This window comes from Anolis carolinensis, chromosome 1 (assembly GCF_035594765.1).
Source record: "Anolis carolinensis isolate JA03-04 chromosome 1, rAnoCar3.1.pri, whole genome shotgun sequence".
Taxonomy (NCBI): Eukaryota; Metazoa; Chordata; class Lepidosauria; order Squamata; family Dactyloidae; genus Anolis; species Anolis carolinensis.
This window is the reverse complement of record NC_085841.1, coordinates 174,269,898-174,291,010: the sequence shown is the minus strand read 5'-3', so window position 1 is coordinate 174,291,010 and position 21,113 is coordinate 174,269,898. Positions and strand designations below refer to the sequence as shown.

At 42.6% G+C, this 21,113-nt stretch overlaps 1 long non-coding RNA gene across 1 annotated transcript in view; it reads left to right on the top strand.

Moving 5' to 3' along the window:
• Window positions 1–1,996, top strand: part of LOC134293041 (uncharacterized) — a 41,321-nt gene extending 39,325 nt beyond the window's left edge. The window contains exon 2 of the long non-coding RNA XR_010000105.1: window positions 85–1,996. This is a non-coding gene — a long non-coding RNA (uncharacterized LOC134293041). The remainder of the gene's footprint in view (window positions 1–84) is intronic.
• Window positions 1,997–21,113: the final 19,117 nt, after the last annotated feature.

The following is a 21,113-nucleotide window of genomic DNA, read 5'->3' as shown; positions in this document are numbered from 1 at the left end:
CCCATGATTTTCTGGAGAACATAATTTATCAGTCTGCTAATTATTTCTAAATTATATATGTAACTGAAATTTTATTTGTTTCAGATAGAAGGCCAAGATCCTACAGGGTCAAATCATTTGGATAAAGGACCATTTCTATCAAGAAAGCACAGGTGAATTCTCAAGCCATTCTTTCCAAAGTACCCTGACTACAAAGACTCATCCAAGGCAAGTGTTAAAGAACATGGGAGCTTCAAAATTTGACATCTGACAGAGGTGATACTGGGCAATTAGATATAGTACTCCCAGTGGAGCATTCCATTCTGATAAAACTGAAATGTATCTTGATTAGACTCTGTAACATGAAATCATCTGTTGCCCTAGAAGTCATACATAGCCTGCATTGGCATACATGAAAGAAGATTACGTATTCTGCTGTACGAAGTATGCAGGAAGCATCCTGAAATACACTACTTGAAGTAAGATATAATTGGGTATAACTCAGTTAATAGTGTTTGTTTGTTTGTTTTACTAATGTAAAATAGAATATGATTTTCTAGTGTACGTATAGTAAACTAGAATACGATATGAGGATTGCTTGCTTAAGGGGAATAGGCATTTGTGTAATTTCTGGATTTTCTATATTTTCAATGATGATTTATGTCTTTAATTGGTTTTAACTTTTTAATAGTTTAATTTATTATCATTTGTATGCTCTGAATTTTTAACTGTGTTTGGTTTAAGTGTTGCAAGCTGCTTTATGTCCCAAGCCGAGGGAAAGGCTGGAGGAGGAAGAAGAGGAGGAGGAAGAATCATGGAATCATAGAGTTGGAAGAGACCACATGGGCTATCTAGTCCAACCTACTGCCATGCTGAAAAAGCACAATCAAAACACCCCCAACAGATGGACATGTGGCCACAAAAGATACCTTCCACAGAATTTGCTGTGGCATTTCTTTAGGATCAAAGGAGGATATACTCCATATAAGCTGTAGGTAGCAGCATTGATGTTGTGTTCATGTATTCACATAAGCGTACTTGTGTTCATTCTTCTCATGTGTAGCTGCATACTAGTACTTCAGATTGAAGAGATTTTTCTTGTTCTTGGATATGAGTCAATATGAACACAAAGGCAGGCATCCTCACAAAAAAGGTGCATGTGTCCAAACAATGTGTGAGAAGCACTCTTTCTGTCACATGCAATACTGGTTAACTTTCATTACATTACTATTGATAATACGGGAAATATAAATATTGTCTGAGCACTTGGAATCACTGTTTTGTTACTTAGTTCAAACAATTTGCAAATTCAGAGACACACTCACTTCCCCTCTATCACAGGACACAGTGAATGGGATGAATCTCTTTGTGGCTCCCCAAAATGGTGGGGGTTTAAAAAAACAGCTACAACTGGTAATGACTGTATTATTTCCTGAAATTCAATCTATTAAAAGCATTTTAGAGAGTCCGCACACATGGTGGATGTGACTACTTGCTCTGTTTTCCATAAAATTGGTGTTAATTGGCTCTAGAGGGAGGGCTCCTGGAAAAACAGAAGTGCAGAACATTTATTAACTGAATTGCAAGATTCCTTAGAACTCGACAAATGAATAGGCACTAATGAAGGTGGCATGTTGTTCTTGTTTTCACCAATTTGACTGGGATCTGTGACCTGGTAAATCCTGATTAATGGCTATTGTTTTTTCCTCTTGTCTGTACAATAATTTGTACATTCAGTAGCTTGCCCCAGGAACCATCGGGTGCTTGCTGCTGCAAGGGTTAATAATTCCGCCTGCTGCAAACCGAGGGGGTTTTCTATTGTGGAGCACTGAGGTGCTTCATTCCCCCTGCCACCAATCTTTCCTAATAGGTGAATGATATAAAAATGGAACTGAGACAAGCTGCTGAGATTGTTCCATTCTTATAACAACTTTAATGCTGTACCAGTTGTTATTATTAAGACCTTTTCCAGATTGTTTAGATGACAAAAGTAATAAAAGAGTTGCTATTCTCTCTACTTTTTTTCTTCCAACCTCATTTCACAGCTCACAGTAAGAGAGATTATTTCTGGGCTCGCTTAACAATTAACTTGAAATGGCTGAACTATCACATTAGAGCAGCAGTGATATAATTGAACTGGCCCCTGAAAATAGCAGTTTGGAAAATTGCATGCCACATATATATATATTCCAGAGGAAAAACACTCATTTTTTTTAACTCTTTTAGAAAAGAATGGGAATGATGGAGGGAAAAGAGGGCCCTCTTTGTGTACAGGACACCCACATATATTTATTTATTTATTTATTTATTTATTTATTTATTTATTTATTTACTACATTTATATGCCGCCCTTCTCACCCCAAAGGGGACTCAGAGCGGCTTATATATGCACAGGGACTAGGATATTAGCTTTGACAAAAAGTGGACTGATGTGCATGTGCATATATGGACATGGACATGGAACATGTGTATATATGGACATGGAAAAGGGCATTCTCAAGGTAGCTTGTGCATGGCAGAAGGATCAATTCCATGGCTAGATACAAATGACAAAGATGTGGCCCACTGTTGCTCTCCGCAAACTGATGTGTGGCCAGAGGGATTCTTTATACATCTTAAATTTTGAAAACCAGGTTGAGAGTATCTGTAAATGTTAAGAGAGAGAGAAACAATGGGAATCCCATTGTGGGGGGACTACTACAGACCTTCAAGACAGACTGAGGACCTGGATGATGTCTTCCTAGAACAGATAATCAAACATTCAGAAAGAGAATTGTAGTAATAATTGGAGATTTTTACTATCCTGATATTTGTTTGAATTCAAACTGCCAACAATGTAAGGTAAAGGTAAAGGTTTCCCCGGACAGTAAGTTTAGTTATGTCTTACTCTGGGGGTTGGTGTTCATCTCAATTTCTTAACTGAAGAGTCGGCGTTGTCCAAAGACACCTCCAAGGTCAGGTGCTGGCATGAGTGCATGGAGCGGAGTTACCTTCCACCGGAGCGGTACCTATTGATCTACTCACATTTGCATATTTTCGAACTGCTAGGTTGGCAGAAGCAAGAGCTAACAGCAGGAGCTCACCCTGCTCCTCAGATTCGAACTGTCAATGTTATGGTTGAGCCTTCTGGCTCCGATACTAGGAGACGAGGTCGTAAGACTCCTCGAGAGTCAGACTCTTTTGAGGAGCGTGAAAGGAAGCGGCTCCGGGACTTATTTGCAGAACCAACTGACGAAGACTCCTTCGAGGGTTTTACCGAGGGAATGGAGGAAGAGATGGTTAGCTCAGAGGAGGATGACATGGAATGGACTCGTGTGAGGGAGGATTTGGGTGTTCCTGGTAATGATAGCATGGGAGGCGACTGGCGGGTTGCAGGATCGGACCCGTGGACGGGCTGGAGGGATGGAACGGGATCCACAGCTGGGGATGCTGTGGGGCGTAGTCAAAGGTGTGTTAGTTCTGATGAGGATGATGATGAGGAGGCACCTGGAATTAGGATAGCAGCTGACAGCGATGAGGAGTTATGAACTGGCATAAAATGGGGTTTAGAATCAATGGCTAATTGCGTTGGGCAAGGTAATCTGGACGAACGCTTGGGCTCTTGTTGGGGAACTTCCTGAAGACGGGTGTGATTCGTTTGCTGTATACGTAAGTTACCAAGGACACTGGGCATAGATGGCGGGAGGAACTGTGTGGGCTTTTCCTGTGCAACTTGTGTTTAATCTTGATAGCTTGGACCTCCGTCGTCTTTTTGACGGACATTATTGCCAACTCTGGATTGACGCTGGACTGACTGACTGACTACGACTCTGGACTAACCCTTCTGTGGCTATCGGTGGAACTTGTGGAACCTAGACGTCTGCATTTGGCTTTCGACCTCAGACCGGATTGGGACCCCGCTGACCGTCGTTACCCTGATTGAAGTGCCTGGACCTGGTTTTCGCCCGTTGCACGGAGGAGCAACAGCCCGAGTTACTTCTGTAGCTCTTGAGTAGCAGAGGGGAATCTGCTGCTGGGTTTTGTGTTCATTTTGACCTTTTGTTAACCAGTTTTTGTTTGTTTAATTGCCAGGCTGAAGTAAGCACCTTTGTTTTAATCCGGATTAAACTTCTGTTTAATCCGGTTTATTCTTTTGAACTATCTAGACTCAAACGAAGTTATTTTTGTTACTTTTCACACTGAAGACAAGTGTTTGCCTAGTCCTTTGTTTCCTACGGGCAATTTTTAGTTCTGTAACCTCAATAAACTGTGTTGTATTCTACTTGGAGCGTTCTGTCTATGACAGACAACCTTTCAGTCAGCAAGTTGAGCAGCACAGTGGTTTAACACGCTGCACCACTGGGGCCGACAATGTAAGTTCCAACAAATTCCTGACTTGCCTTGAAACCAATTATATTATCACAAAGATGGAAAAGGGAACAAGGGGATTATCTATTTTAGATCTGATTCTAACCAATAGTGATGATCTAGTTAACGGGGTGGAAGCACTAGGAACCTTAGGTTGGAGTAAACATATTCCCCTGGAATTTGTATATAGTGGAAAAGGGAAGACAGGCATAAGGCATGTATATATTTTAGACATTAAGAAAGCTGATTTCAATAAATATAGGGACATCCTGTACATAATCCCATGGTCAGAAATATTAGAGGAGAAGGAAGTTCATGATGGGAGGCAGTTTCTTAAAAGTGAATTATTGAACTCATAATTTCAATGTGGAAGAAAAATGGGAGATGTCTAAAGAATCAAGGATCAGTCTATTGAGCTAAGATCTAAAAGGGACATATACAAGAATGGAAAAAGGAAAAAGTCAGAAAATCTAAAGCACATAATGAGCTTAGGTGGCACAATGGGTTAAAACCCTTGTGCTTGCAGGACTGCTGACTTGAAGGTTGGGTTGCTGAACTGAAGGTTGCCGGTTTGAATCCAACCCGGGGAAAGCGTGGATGAGCTCCCTCTATCAGCTCCAGTTCCATGTGGGGACATAAGAGAAGCCTCCCACAAGGATAGTAAAAACATCAAAAACATCCGGGCATCCCCTGGGCAACGTCTTTGCAGACAACCAATTCTCTCACACCAAAAGTGACTTGCAGTTTCTCAATAATATGCTGTGTTCAGCTTGGTTCATCAGGAGCTCTGCTATGGCTGACTTCTCTGGTTGAGTTAGTCTGCAGTGCCTTTCATGTTCCTTGACTCATGTTTGGGCAATGCTGCGTTTGGTGGTCCCTATGTAGACTTGTCCACAGCTGCATGGTCAGCGGTGAGAGGATCTCTCTTGTCCTTTGCTGAACATAGCATTTGTTGGATTTTCTTAGTAGGTCTGTAGATAGTTTGTAGATTGTGTTTCTTCATCAGCTTCCCTATGCGGTCAGTGGTTCCCTTGATGTATGGTAAGTTATGTTCTATGAAGTGTTTTGGCAGCAGATAAATGAGACATTTTGACTGGAGACATCTGTCCCTTTCATTCAATCACATGTTGTTTGGAAAGTCTTATTTAACTGATAGAGTCCTACTTCTGAGTTGATGTATATGAGACTGCTCTGTGAGCCATTTGTAACACTAAATTAATGCACTTAACAGTCTGCTGGGGAGGGGGCAAAATGATGCATGTCAGTTTCAACATATTATTTATGAAAGTGTGAATCAGGAATGGAAGAATTTAAACTACATTGTGGGACTGTGAGCTTTAATTGGTTTGATTATTAAAATGATTAAATACTAAAACTTAATGAGAAATCAATTATCCCCCTAGCTAACAGTCCTGTGTGTGTGTCCTCTCTCTCTCTCTCTCTCTCCCTCCCTCCCTCTCTCTCTCTCTTTCTTTTTCTCTTTCTCTCTCCATCCAAAGTGGGAACCTGGAATTTGTGCAGGACAGGAAAGGGATGCTTGTCTCTGCCCTTCAAGATCATGTTTGGCAATTCTTTCAAAGCTACTTTTTGTCTCTTTTTGTCTTAATGTAGTGAATGATCATTCAAATCCCCTAAAATTCCATCTAAATTATAGCTTCCAATAACTGCTTAAATCATTTTTAATTGAAAAATACAAAGAGAAAGAAGGAGAGGGGGAAAGCCTCTGGGAAAATGTATATGTTGTTTTGGAAATGCTGCAAATGTGGATCAGACTTTGGGACAGTTGCAAATACAGAACACCCAGAAAACTAAAGGTGTATATTTACTGTCGTCTTGAACCCATGTTTCCTCTCTAAGGGCATCATCACACTATGCTGTTATACTACATTAGTCTTGCTTGTGTCTCAGCCTTATCACACAATGCCGTTGCTCTCAGGCATTCTTGCATTGGATAATAGTTGAAAATGGTGGTGGGGGAGGGGTCCACAATGGAAATAATCTCTTAATGAGCCCCTTTCCCCACAGCAATTCAGTAACTAATTTGGTTGCAGATATCTCACAGCTCTTCCATGAATAAATTATTAGTGGGTGTGTTGTGGGTGTGGCTGCCCAGAGGATTATGGAAATGTGTTTGGTGTTTTTTTTGTTAACCAGTTTTTGTTTGTTTAATTGCCAGGCTGAAGTAAGCACCTTTGTTTTAATCCGGATTAAACTTCTGTTTAATCCGGTTTATTCTTTTGAACTATCTAGACTCAAACGAAGTTATTTTTGTTACTTTTCACACTGAAGACAAGTGTTTGCCTAGTCCTTTGTTTCCTACGGGCAATTTTTAGTTCTGTAACCTCAATAAACTGTGTTGTATTCTACTTGGAGCGTTCTGTCTATGACAGATTGCCCAACGCCCTAAAAAGAAAGTTTTTCTAGTGAGGTTTCCACGTCAAGAAGACGATGGAGGAACTTAAGGCCCGCTTTGACCAGCTGCAGGCTGCATTTTACGCTGCACAAGCAGCACAGCCAGCTAAAGGACATGTAATGACTCCGGAGCGTTTTGATGGGTCTCGAAACAAATTGCCCACTTTTTTGGCACAAATTGAACTTTATTTTTCTCAGATTAGCGCACAAGCTTTTCCTACGGACACCAGTAAGGTGGCATTTATTTTGAGTCTGTTGACCGGTCCTGCGGGACAATGGGCCACTAATTTGATTTTGGGAAATGACCCAGTCAAGGACAATTTAGATGATTTCAAGAAATTACTATCTGACACTTTTGGGGATCCCCTCCGTATGGAGAATGCTAGCTGGGCTCTGTATCGGTTAAAACAGGGAAAGGGGTCTGTTTTGGATTATTTAAATAAGTTTAACTCTTTTCGTCATCAACTAGACTGGGGGGAGAACGCGTTTATGCTTTTGTTTATTGCTGGTTTGAATGATTATCTCCAGGATGAATTGGCGCATTTAGAGCCGGCAGAAAACTGGGACGCTTTGGTGGCTAAAGTTTTGCGTTTAGAAGCCCGGTTCGAATCTCGCAAACAGTCTAGAGCAACGTATGCGCCATCTGTATCTGCGCCTAGGGCACCTGTGGCAAAGGGAGAGGAGCCAATGGAACTCGGGGTGTTTAGAAAGTTGTCAACGGCAGAAAAAGACCGTAGAAGGCAATTGGGATTATGTTTGTATTGCGGGACTGCTGGGCATTTTGCTAGAAATTGTAATGTTAAGCCTTCTCAGCTTTCGGGAAAAGGTCAGCCCTAGTGCGACATGAGTCCAACGCATTAGGGCTTATAAAGCAGTCACTTGAGGGGAAGAAACATGTTTTTGTACCCATTTCCTTATCTGTTGGGGGAAAAGAACTTGCTTCTACTCTGGCACTGCTGGACTCAGGGGCTACGGTCTCGTATGTGGATGTTGGGTTTGCGAGGAAGCATGGGCTTCCTACAGTACGTAAAGCATGCGATATATGGGTGGAAGGAGCGGACGGGAAACTACTGGAGTCTGGGGTGGTTAATCGTGAAACCTCAGAATTAACGTGGGAGGTACAAGGGGTAACTGGAAAGTTTGTATGGGACATTATATGGTTGCCAAGATACAATGTAATCCTGGGAATGGATTGGTTAACTTTAGTAAACCCTCAAGTGGATTGGGTGAAGCGTACTATAGCTTTTAGAAGACAAGGATGTTTTGCTTTAAATTCCTCTCAGAGTGACATGGAGGGTGTACCGGATGAATATAGGGAATTTCAAGATGTGTTTTGTAAGAAGGAAGCGGATAAGTTGCCGCCTCATAGGCCATACGATTGCGCAATTAGATTAATAGAGGGCGCCAAGTTACCAGCAGGAAGGTTGTACGCTTTAACGGTGCCAGAAAGACAAGTCTTGAGGGAATTTCTTGACGAGAACCTAGCCAAAGAGTTTATTCGCCCATCTAGCTCTCCAACTGCTGCACCTGTGTTCTTTGTGGCTAAAAAGACAGGGGAGCTTAGACTAGTATGCGATTACCGGGTTCTTAATAAACACACCATTCGTGATAGATACCCGCTACCTTTGATTTCGGAACTATTATCGAGAGTGCAAGGAGCGAAGATCTTTACTAAACTTGATCTACGGGGGGCATATAACTTGATTAGAATACGGGAAGGTGACGAATGGAAGACGGCATTTAACACGTGTTTCGGATGTCACGAGTTCCGTGTGATGCCTTTCGGATTATGCAATGCACCTGCTGTCTTCCAAAGATTCATAAATGATGTATTTAGGGACTTAATTGATCAATTTGTAGTGGTTTATTTGGACGATATATTGATTTTCTCTAAGGATGAAAAGGAACACCAGCAGCATGTGAGGCAGGTATTACTACGTCTACGGGGTAATGGGCTTTTTGCTAAGGCTTCCAAATGTGTATTTCACGTGTCTGAAGTTGAGTTCCTGGGACATGTAGTTTCGGGAAAGGAACTAAAAATGGACCCGCACAAAGTTGACGCGGTCAACTTGTGGCAAGAACTCAAGTCTAAAAAAGATGTACAGCGATTCTTGGGATTCGCTAACTATTATCGAGAGTTCATCCCAAACTTTGCCAAACTTACTGTACCTTTAACACAACTCTTACGTAAGAAGCAGCCGTTTGTATGGGGACGGGAGGCTCACGAAGCGTTTCTACAGTTGAAATCTAGTTTCCAAGCTGACAATATACTAATCCATCCAGACATTGATAAACCGTTCATAGTAGAAGCAGACGCTTCTAGTTATGCGTTGGGGGCTGTATTATCTCAAAGGGATTCATCAGGGACTTTGCGTCCCTGTGGATTTTACTCCAGACAACTAACACCTTTTGAACAAAATTACACCATCTGGGAAAAGGAGTTGTTGGCTATCAAGGTGGCGTTTGAGGTGTGGCGGCACTGGTTAGAGAGCGCACGTCATCAAATTGTGGTCAGATCTGACCACAAGAATTTAAAACATTTACAAACTGCCAAGAAATTGAATCAACGTCAGATTCGATGGGCCTTGTTTTTCTCTAGGTTCAACTTTAAGGTTCAGTTTGTGGAGGGGAAGGTAAACCTACGGGCGGATGCATTATCTCGTAAGCCTGAATTTAAGACTTGCGAGCAGTCAGTGTGTCAGACAGTATTGCCTACTGCCTCTTTATGCATGGTAGAAAACGAGGCTGGTTTACATGCTCAAATCCTAGAGGCTCAGAGGAACGATAACTGGACGCAAGAGCAACTCATATTACTCTCAGTAGGAACCCGTACGGTGTTGCCTCATTTACAGGACCAGGAGGGAGTATTGGTACGTAATGGACAGGTTTATGTACCAGCGGGTGCTCTCAGGTTGGAAGTCATTAGGGCACATCATGACGAACCGATGGCTGGGCATTTTGGCAGGTTTAAGACTGTGCAACTCATTACTAGAAACTATTGGTGGCCTAAAATGCGACAAGACATTCTCCGTTTTTGTGATAGCTGTGCAGTATGTCAGCAGAGTAAGACGCCTGTCGGGCGCCCTAGGGGATTACTATCTTCTTTGCCCGTTCCTGAGAGACCATGGCAGATTATTTCCATGGATTTCATTTCTGACTTGCCTAGATCTGGGGGTTATACATGTATTTGGGTGGTGGTGGATCTATTTTCTAAAATGGCTCATTTTATACCATGTTCAACAATTCCAGCGGCTCCTACATTGGCTTTACTTTTTACCAAGCATATTTTCCGTTTGCATGGGACTCCTGAGGTTATTATTTCTGATAGAGCTCCTCAATTTGTGTCTCGTTTTTGGCGGCACTTCCATGAGTGTTTGGGAACCAAATTGAATGTCTCCTCTGCTTTTCACCCTCAAACGGATGGACAATCTGAGAGGGTTAATGGGTTGTTGGAGCAGTATTTGCGTTGTTTCTGTTTAGAACAACCAAGTACTTGGGTAAAATGGTTGTCGGTGGCTGAGTTTGCTTATAATAACGCTGTGCATACATCTAGTCAACACACGCCATTTGAGTTAACTTATGGCTTTCATCCGCGGGGAGGGGTGGCGCCATCGACTAATGTGGTTTCCTCTGATCCGGTGTACCGTTCCTCTGAAATGGCTGCCTTACATGATGTTGCTCGTCGTTTGTTATTAGAAGCTAAGGCAGCGCAAAAGACTCAAGCCGACCGCCATAGACAAGCCGGGGAGGAGTTGGAGGAAGGGGATCTGGTTTGGTTGTCCTCTAAATATATTAAACATACTGGGGGAAAGTTTGCGCCACGGTATTTGGGACCTTTCCCTATTGTTAAAAAGATTTCTTCTGTGGCATTTAGATTGCGCTTGCCATCTTCTTTTAAGATCCACCCTGTCTTTCATCGTTCTTTATTGAAGTTAGATACTTCTGGGCGCCGTAACACTGTAGCCGAGGAGATCACTGCTGTGTCTTCTCCTGTGGAGGAGGAGGCCTTTGTGAGAGGGGATAGTGTTATGGTTGAGCCTTCTGGCTCCGATACTAGGAGACGAGGTCGTAAGACTCCTCGAGAGTCAGACTCTTTTGAGGAGCGTGAAAGGAAGCGGCTCCGGGACTTATTTGCAGAACCAACTGACGAAGACTCCTTCGAGGGTTTTACCGAGGGAATGGAGGAAGAGATGGTTAGCTCAGAGGAGGATGACATGGAATGGACTCGTGTGAGGGAGGATTTGGGTGTTCCTGGTAATGATAGCATGGGAGGCGACTGGCGGGTTGCAGGATCGGACCCGTGGACGGGCTGGAGGGATGGAACGGGATCCACAGCTGGGGATGCTGTGGGGCGTAGTCAAAGGTGTGTTAGTTCTGATGAGGATGATGATGAGGAGGCACCTGGAATTAGGATAGCAGCTGACAGCGATGAGGAGTTATGAACTGGCATAAAATGGGGTTTAGAATCAATGGCTAATTGCGTTGGGCAAGGTAATCTGGACGAACGCTTGGGCTCTTGTTGGGGAACTTCCTGAAGACGGGTGTGATTCGTTTGCTGTATACGTAAGTTACCAAGGACACTGGGCATAGATGGCGGGAGGAACTGTGTGGGCTTTTCCTGTGCAACTTGTGTTTAATCTTGATAGCTTGGACCTCCGTCGTCTTTTTGACGGACATTATTGCCAACTCTGGATTGACGCTGGACTGACTGACTGACTACGACTCTGGACTAACCCTTCTGTGGCTATCGGTGGAACTTGTGGAACCTAGACGTCTGCATTTGGCTTTCGACCTCAGACCGGATTGGGACCCCGCTGACCGTCGTTACCCTGATTGAAGTGCCTGGACCTGGTTTTTGCCCGTTGCACGGAGGAGCAACAGCCCGAGTTACTTCTGTAGCTCTTGAGTAGCAGAGGGGAATCTGCTGCTGGGTTTTGTGTTCATTTTGACCTTTTGTTAACCAGTTTTTGTTTGTTTAATTGCCAGGCTGAAGTAAGCACCTTTGTTTTAATCCGGATTAAACTTCTGTTTAATCCGGTTTATTCTTTTGAACTATCTAGACTCAAACGAAGTTATTTTTGTTACTTTTCACACTGAAGACAAGTGTTTGCCTAGTCCTTTGTTTCCTACGGGCAATTTTTAGTTCTGTAACCTCAATAAACTGTGTTGTATTCTACTTGGAGCGTTCTGTCTATGACAGACAACCTTTCAGTCAGCAAGTTGAGCAGCACAGTGGTTTAACACGCTGCACCACTGGGGCCGACAATGTAAGTTCCAACAAATTCCTGACTTGCCTTGAAACCAATTATATTATCACAAAGATGGAAAAGGGAACAAGGGGATTATCTATTTTAGATCTGATTCTAACCAATAGTGATGATCTAGTTAACGGGGTGGAAGCACTAGGAACCTTAGGTTGGAGTAAACATATTCCCCTGGAATTTGTATATAGTGGAAAAGGGAAGACAGGCATAAGGCATGTATATATTTTAGACATTAAGAAAGCTGATTTCAATAAATATAGGGACATCCTGTACATAATCCCATGGTCAGAAATATTAGAGGAGAAGGAAGTTCATGATGGGAGGCAGTTTCTTAAAAGTGAATTATTGAACTCATAATTTCAATGTGGAAGAAAAATGGGAGATGTCTAAAGAATCAAGGATCAGTCTATTGAGCTAAGATCTAAAAGGGACATATACAAGAATGGAAAAAGGAAAAAGTCAGAAAATCTAAAGCACATAATGAGCTTAGGTGGCACAATGGGTTAAAACCCTTGTGCTTGCAGGACTGCTGACTTGAAGGTTGGGTTGCTGAACTGAAGGTTGCCGGTTTGAATCCAACCCGGGGAAAGCGTGGATGAGCTCCCTCTATCAGCTCCAGTTCCATGTGGGGACATAAGAGAAGCCTCCCACAAGGATAGTAAAAACATCAAAAACATCCAGGCATCCCCTGGGCAACGTCTTTGCAGACAACCAATTCTCTCACACCAAAAGTGACTTGCAGTTTCTCAATAATATGCTGTGTTCAGCTTGGTTCATCAGGAGCTCTGCTATGGCTGACTTCTCTGGTTGAGTTAGTCTGCAGTGCCTTTCATGTTCCTTGACTCATGTTTGGGCAATGCTGCGTTTGGTGGTCCCTATGTAGACTTGTCCACAGCTGCATGGTCAGCGGTGAGAGGATCTCTCTTGTCCTTTGCTGAACATAGCATTTGTTGGATTTTCTTAGTAGGTCTGTAGATAGTTTGTAGATTGTGTTTCTTCATCAGCTTCCCTATGCGGTCAGTGGTTCCCTTGATGTATGGTAAGTTATGTTCTATGAAGTGTTTTGGCAGCAGATAAATGAGACATTTTGACTGGAGACATCTGTCCCTTTCATTCAATCACATGTTGTTTGGAAAGTCTTATTTAACTGATAGAGTCCTACTTCTGAGTTGATGTATATGAGACTGCTCTGTGAGCCATTTGTAACACTAAATTAATGCACTTAACAGTCTGCTGGGGAGGGGGCAAAATGATGCATGTCAGTTTCAACATATTATTTATGAAAGTGTGAATCAGGAATGGAAGAATTTAAACTACATTGTGGGACTGTGAGCTTTAATTGGTTTGATTATTAAAATGATTAAATACTAAAACTTAATGAGAAATCAATTATCCCCCTAGCTAACAGTCCTGTGTGTGTGTCCTCTCTCTCTCTCTCTCTCTCCCTCCCTCCCTCTCTCTCTCTCTTTCTTTTTCTCTTTCTCTCTCCATCCAAAGTGGGAACCTGGAATTTGTGCAGGACAGGAAAGGGATGCTTGTCTCTGCCCTTCAAGATCATGTTTGGCAATTCTTTCAAAGCTACTTTTTGTCTCTTTTTGTCTTAATGTAGTGAATGATCATTCAAATCCCCTAAAATTCCATCTAAATTATAGCTTCCAATAACTGCTTAAATCATTTTTAATTGAAAAATACAAAGAGAAAGAAGGAGAGGGGGAAAGCCTCTGGGAAAATGTATATGTTGTTTTGGAAATGCTGCAAATGTGGATCAGACTTTGGGACAGTTGCAAGTACAGAACACCCAGAAAACTAAAGGTGTATATTTACTGTCGTCTTGAACCCATGTTTCCTCTCTAAGGGCATCATCACACTATGCTGTTATACTACATTAGTCTTGCTTGTGTCTCAGCCTTATCACACAATGCCGTTGCTCTCAGGCATTCTTGCATTGGATAATAGTTGAAAATGGTGGTGGGGGAGGGGTCCACAATGGAAATAATCTCTTAATGAGCCCCTTTCCCCACAGCAATTCAGTAACTAATTTGGTTGCAGATATCTCACAGCTCTTCCATGAATAAATTATTAGTGGGTGTGTTGTGGGTGTGGCTGCCCAGAGGATTATGGAAATGTGTTTGGTGTTTTTTTTGTTTTTGCTCTTAAATGCCCAAATGTGAACTCTTTAAGGTGTGAAGGCCCTTTACCCCACATTTATAGCCTCATTACAAAATTTCTATTAAAAACCCCTTTGCCTTAAAATGCTCCCTAGAGATCTAGAAAGATCCCAAAACATACCCTCCACATGCCCTAAATAGAGGTTGTCAACTTGTGGGTCCCCAGATGTTTTGACTTTCAACTACCAGAAATCCTAACAGCTGGTAAACTGGATGGGATTTCTGGGAGTTGAAGGCCAAAACATCTGGGGACCCACAGGTTCAGAACCACTGCCCTAAATGTTACTTACGTACTTACTCCGTCCTTACTGCAAGAACAGATGCGATAAGGATGTAGCTTTCCAAGGTCTCCTGAAGGACTAATGTACCCCCTAGTTTTCCATAGTTACCAATCTCTGCTATATGCCTTCATGTCTTGCTTCAGCCTGCTTTGGAACCGCTCTCTCAGGATTTCCCATGGTGGATCCTCTCCCTCCTGATAAGATGTTACTGGCCTTAAACTGAAATGCTTCTTTCTCTTTTGCTATTCTCATTTCCAGAGAGGTAGCCCTGTTGTTCCTATCTCTATATATAAAAGGCTTTTGGCATCACGGCGACTCACAAAACAACAAAACCCAACGCCCCCCAAACTCTAAAATTGGCAACACAATCCATCATCCCTGCCTCCAGTAAGATACAACACAATCACACAAAAAACACAATCACAACACCAAAAAAAGGCCAAAACCCACAACAGGTAATGTACGCATGCGCGCGGAACTCAAAGTATTTTTCAGGACAGCATGGCTGCCCAGGATCAGCTCGCTCCCTCTCTCAGGTCCCCCTCCTTCTCTGCGAACCCTTACCAGATGCCTCCTGGCCTTTTCCCGGCAGGCCCCGGCCCCTTCCTTCTGGCCATTCAGGCTGCACCCGGTCTCCTCCGGGACCTCGGGCCCACACCTTCCTGCACCCATGGGCCTCCCGATCATCCCTCCACCGCCGGACCCCCTGGCCCCGCCACCTCCATGGCTTTCCAACTCCCAGGGCCATACTGGTGTCCATGGGCTTTCCGGCCTTCCCTTCCAGGGCCAGAAAAGGAAAAGAAAAAGGTAAGCAAGGGTCTCCTCCTCCTCCTGCTCTCTTTCTTCCTTTGGAAGAATTACCACTCCCCCTTCGGCTGCCCCATAGGAGTGAAGGAAGAGGAGGAAAAGGAGAATGAAGGTGTGATGCCTCATGGGTTTTGTAGTCCTGTGCCTAGTGTCACCGTGACAGATGAGGATGAAAACATGGGGTTTTCACAGCCAGAGCCAGAGTTTTTCCAGATGCCTGAGGTTCTTGTCCAAGAACCAATTAAAACTGACCTTGATCAACGCTCACCTCCCTTCGCTAGAAAGCAATCCTTCTCGGCAGATAGGGGAGTGAGAGAGAGAATTCGGAGGAGTGCCCGAATTGCTGCCAAGCAAGAGACTGATTAGCCATGTTTCCCCTGGGAAAATCCAGTGAGTCTCACACCTGCAAGTTGGGTTTCGTTCCCTGTTCTCTAGGGAAAGAGAACGCTGGACGCCCGTTTGGCGGGAAATGAGACCCAGATAAAAGTATCGGGCTCTGTTGATTCTTTGCGGAGACAACAGCTCAGCTTCGGGAGTGAATTCCATGTTTCCAGCCTAGTGTGGACTTCGCTAAGTCCACAATCCAGTTTCCTTGCCTCGCCTGCTCAAGTCTCCAAGAATTGCCTCGCTTTGTCCCTAGCCACGGATTTTGTTCTTAGAATCAAGTTTTTAGACTACCTTGCCTCATTTTGAACCACGGACCTTGTTTCCTAGATTCAAGCCTTGTTCCCAGCTTCCTTGTGGATTTAACCTTGTGCCTTGAAAGACTTTGGACAATTCCCCTCACTATTGCCTGGCAATAGTGAGTGTTTCGGTATTGGATTTTATCTTTGAACCCTAATATCATTTATTGGACAAACTATTCCTGGACTATTTTAGACCTCATTTGAAAGGTTTGTTTCCGTACTATATTCTCTACTTGCTTTTATCCTTCTTATATATTTCCTTAATAAAGATATTAGATAGTTTTATTGGCCTCCGTGTCTGGTTCTTGGTGCTCCGCTGCCTTGGTGTGTGACAGAAGGGGAGGAAGAGGGAAGGGGAATGGGCTTCCCAAGCGGGAGGAGGGAAGGGAAGGGGGGGGTCACACTCCCTCCCCTCCAAACAAAATATAAACAAAAGCAAGGAAAGACACGACAATAGAACACAAGGTTAGGAAACAACGAAAAACAGGACGAGGAATTACAGGAGGGGCTTTCTTCGGGAGGGGGCTACCATGGGAGCGAACTTCTACTATTCTTATTCTTATTGCCATGCTTTCTATATTTTGTAATATATATATATATATATATATATATATATATATATTACAAAATAATAAATACAGCCAGACATTAGAGTTGCAAGGATATTCAGTGCAATTCAACCAGACCAATAAAAGATTAACCTTCATAAAAGGTGACCAGGCTTTGAAACAGTGATACTACTCTGAAGCTGACCAACCAAAGATTTCCCCTAGGTAGCAAGCACCCAGACTTTGAACCACCAAGGCTATTCATTACAATTCTACCACCCCAAAAAAACATTCCCCTAAAAGGCAACTACCTAACCTTCCAAGCAGCAAGCCTATTCCTTTCTATTCCACCTCACCAAACAAGGATTCACATAAGCAAATGGCCAGGCTTTCAGGCTACAAAGCTATTCACTGTTATTCCATCTACCTAACAAAGAATTCCCATACGCCACAGCAACGCGTGGCCGGGCACAGCTAGTTCAATCTAAAAACAAGGAAGAAAGGAAAAAAGAGTTTTGTAACACCTCTAAGATTGTTATCACACACACACCCCAAATCGGAGCCACCACTGAAACCTGGATAGATGACTCAAGGCGGTCTCCCAGCCACAATTCTGGAAATCCCCAAGAAACCAAACCAAATCTTCTTTCCCAAACCTTTCCTATTCACTCATCAAGTGTGCACAGTCACTACACATCTCCTGACTCACATAAAAGATTGGACATTAGCCGGTTCTCTCACATAAACCCAGGCTGGACAAAAGCTATAAGCCCATCAAGCTGCCTTTTGCCCTGATCTCAAAATATGTCGGAACACCTAGCCATCCATATATAGGATATCCAGATATAGGGTATCCTATATCTGGATATCTCCTGGGACCCATACTTCAGAGATAAGCCCATCAGCCACGCTTGGTTCCCAAAACCAACCCCACATTCTTTCCCAACCTTCCACCTTCCCAGAGAATTGACAGAAATGGACAACAGACAGCTTCAAATACAAACAATGATAGTTTATTACATTTCCCATCAGGCTGCTTAGCCAATCCTTGGCAGGTATTCACAGACCTTTAAACTTTCAGCCAATCAATGGCTAGGAATCGACAAGCCTACACCTAATGAAACCAGCCAGGAATGAACAAGCTTCTGCACCCAATGAAATCATGGAACTGTATGTTTTTCATGTTCTCAAATGTGTGCAAATGCTCTATATAAAACCCTTGCTTGTAACTGGAAAACATTTTGGATTTGGCATTTTATCATCTACCTTGGCTATTGCTGAATAAATTGATTTTTGTTTCTGCCTTCAACCTTGTGCATGTTCATTGGATATGATCAGATCTATCACACTGGGGAAGCCACAATTTCAGGTAACATGATGAATAATTTATGTCACCATCTGAAGAACATTGATATAGTGAATGAACACATATGCTGAAATAATGAGACTCCTTTTCCATCCTCTTTGTATACGTATCATGTTAGACCTTATTGTTCTTTGATGAGAAATGGCCAGCTTGAACTTGGATGATCTTATGAGCTTATCATAAAGGCCCATGGATTCACCCTGTGTCAGGGCGAATCCATGGGTTCCTGGTGTGAGGCATGGAGAAGCTGCCAATTCATGCCTCACATCACCTGCATTACCTTCTCCCTCATCCCATGGAGAGAATCGTCACCACCCAACTTCCCCCCATTGAAGGGAGGGCAACACGGGAAGGTTCCTGTGTTGTGGTGGTGGTGGCGGGCGCTGCTTCACCTCCCTTTTTGGTATGGAGCCTGGCCAGAAATCCCTTTACATTGTGTGAAGGGCTCCATTTCATAAAGGCAGGTGAAGCAGCATACAACAGGCAAATCGGTCCATGTGATAAAGTCACAAGACTTTTGCTTTGGTATGCATGTCGAATTTCCTTGATTACTCCCTTGGCTGCAGAGATTACCTACCCATAAGTAGGGCACTGGGGTCTACACATAGGCCTCATCTACAGTGACCATTTCATTCAGTTTCAAACTTATTTCAGGAAAGTAGTTCCACTGTACAGATAATTACATAAGAAAACCTGGAACCAGTTTGTTGTTTGGCCATTGAAGCTAGCTTCGAACTGTGTTAAATGGTCACCATAGACAGGGGCATATGTGTTGGTCCCAGCTGGAATGATTACATAATGGAAATTTCAGTAAGATGCAACTAAAATTTATAAGCTCTTCTCTAAAACATTCTCAAGAATGTATGACTGTATGTGTGTGTATATATATATATGCATTTGCCTGTTCATTTATATACCACCGACAAGGGATCCAAGGTGGTTTACAAGACAAAAACAAGATAAAGATGGAAATACAGTAGAGTCTCACTTATCCAACACTTGCTTATCCAACGTTCTGGATTATCCAACACATTTTTGTAGTCAATGTTTTCAATATATCATGCATTTCAAAAAACATCCTCTAAACTCAAAAGATGGCACTGTTTGCCAATTACTACCTCCCTTTTGCAACTACAGCCATAAATCTACCAGGCATAGATAAACATTTCTTAGGTATTTAGAGATTCTCCAGAAATCCCCCTGTACATACGCCTATATGTGCACATTACAAATTTATATAAATCAGGTATTGTATCACAAAATTCAAAAAAGCATGCAAACCTAGTGCAGAAGCTTGTACCATTAGTTAGCAGTAGAATTCCTCTAAGAGTCTTAGGAGAACAATCCAGGGAGATGGTTAGGTTATCTTGGAGAAAATAAAGTTAGGGCAGATTTACGGTAACGTACAATACCAGGGATGACCCAGTGTCCCCACTCTCTTCCTCAATTGTCCTCATCCCCAGCATTGCCATTGCAGGTGACAACGGACCGATAGTACCCATGTCACAGCTGGAGACCACCACAACATGGAATACAAGAAGGGACATCAAGTGCCATTCATGTCCCTGGGCCACCTGAGCCTGGGAAACATAGGATGGCAGAACCAGCTCATCTAATCAGATGGTCCCAAAGTCAGAGGTGTGAACCAGAGTAACCCCAGACTTCAGTTAACATGGGGCAATGCCATTTTAGGTGGCCTTGCCCTGCATTATCCTGGATCAGTTCCTTGCAGCATTTGGCTGCTACAGAGCTGATCTGGGCCCCATGTGACTTAAACGATTAGTATAAATGTATAAATGTGCCCTAAGAGATATTGCAAAGAGACCACACCTAACCATGAAGAAGATCTTTAATGTAAAAGCTATTGGTCGGTGGAGTAGACTGTTTTGGAAATCATTACGGGTTAGGAGGTCAACCTTTAGGAGTGCTATAGTTGTATATTCCTGCATGGTAAGGAGTTGAACTAGAGACAGCCCTTGTGATTCTATTATGCCCAGTCTGGAATTTGGTTATCTTTTTACAGAGGCAATGCTCAGTCTGATCATGCCTGAATTAGCAGCTTGAAAATGTTGGAGGTCAGAATCCATACTGTAAGGCAGATTTCCATATTTTTGCTACAACCAAGGAAATTGGAATGAGAAAAAGCAAAAGCTAAGGCACTTTGAATATTAAATTCTGCCCTATGTAGTTAATTCTATGCTTGTGCAGTATGCAAATGGCTATGCAGAATATAGATAGCACTGAATATATATAGAACTTTTTATACCCCTAGTTAAATATTGCCGTATTCTTTTTATAGGAAAACTGCCTTTACGAAAAATGCTCCTACTGGTTGATCATATTGCAAATTTCACAGAATTTAAGGTCAGAAGGAACTATTAGAATAATCTAATCTCACCTCCTGCATAACACCGGCTGTAGAGCTTCTGCAAAAATTTGCAGAGGTTTGATAGGATTAAAGGACACGCTCTAATACTTCTTTGCTTTGCAGTAATTTTAGTCCAATGATTTTTTTTCTACCTCAATACTTTCCTTATTCCACAGAAGAAAATCAGAACCTATGAAGTAGTTTGCAAAAACTTAAAATTAACATTAATATCCTTCACATAAACTGTTAACATTATAGATTGATTGTGAGTAAAATTATATGTTATCACATGTCAAATTTGAGATGAATAAGAATACCATTTCCTTCTTGCTAGTGATTAATTTTAAAAGTCCCCAAGATAGTCAATGCTATTCTTTGCCATCAGAAAAATGGGAAGGGGCAGGGGGAGGAACACGCCACGTGGAGTCTTTTCGCTTACAGCTATGAGGCAGTTCGGCACTCTCTCCTAATAACCTTGACCTGCTTTTCCTGGCTCAGCAGTAGCAGCTGTGTCACATCGACTTAGCATCTGTTTATCAATCTAACAGAGCAATCCTGATTTCTGCTTCTATTCTCTTTACTGCCCAGGATATTGAAATGACTGAATGAATGCAAGAGAGATCATGAGACTGGAGTAGATCTTTGAAAACAAAAATGGCAAGGGGGGTGGGATGTTAAGACTAGAGAATTAGGTTGGATAGATGCCACTTATTTGCAGTGAGTTTATGACAGAATGTAAATGTTAGTAGCAGGGGAAATAGATTTTTTTTCTGGTCAGGCTTTGTTTCAAACAGAAAAATGCTTGCAGTCCTTCTGAATATTCCACGTGCAGAACTCCAAGCTACAAAAGGTGGCATTTTGACAATGCAAAGTGCTGAAGAGTACAC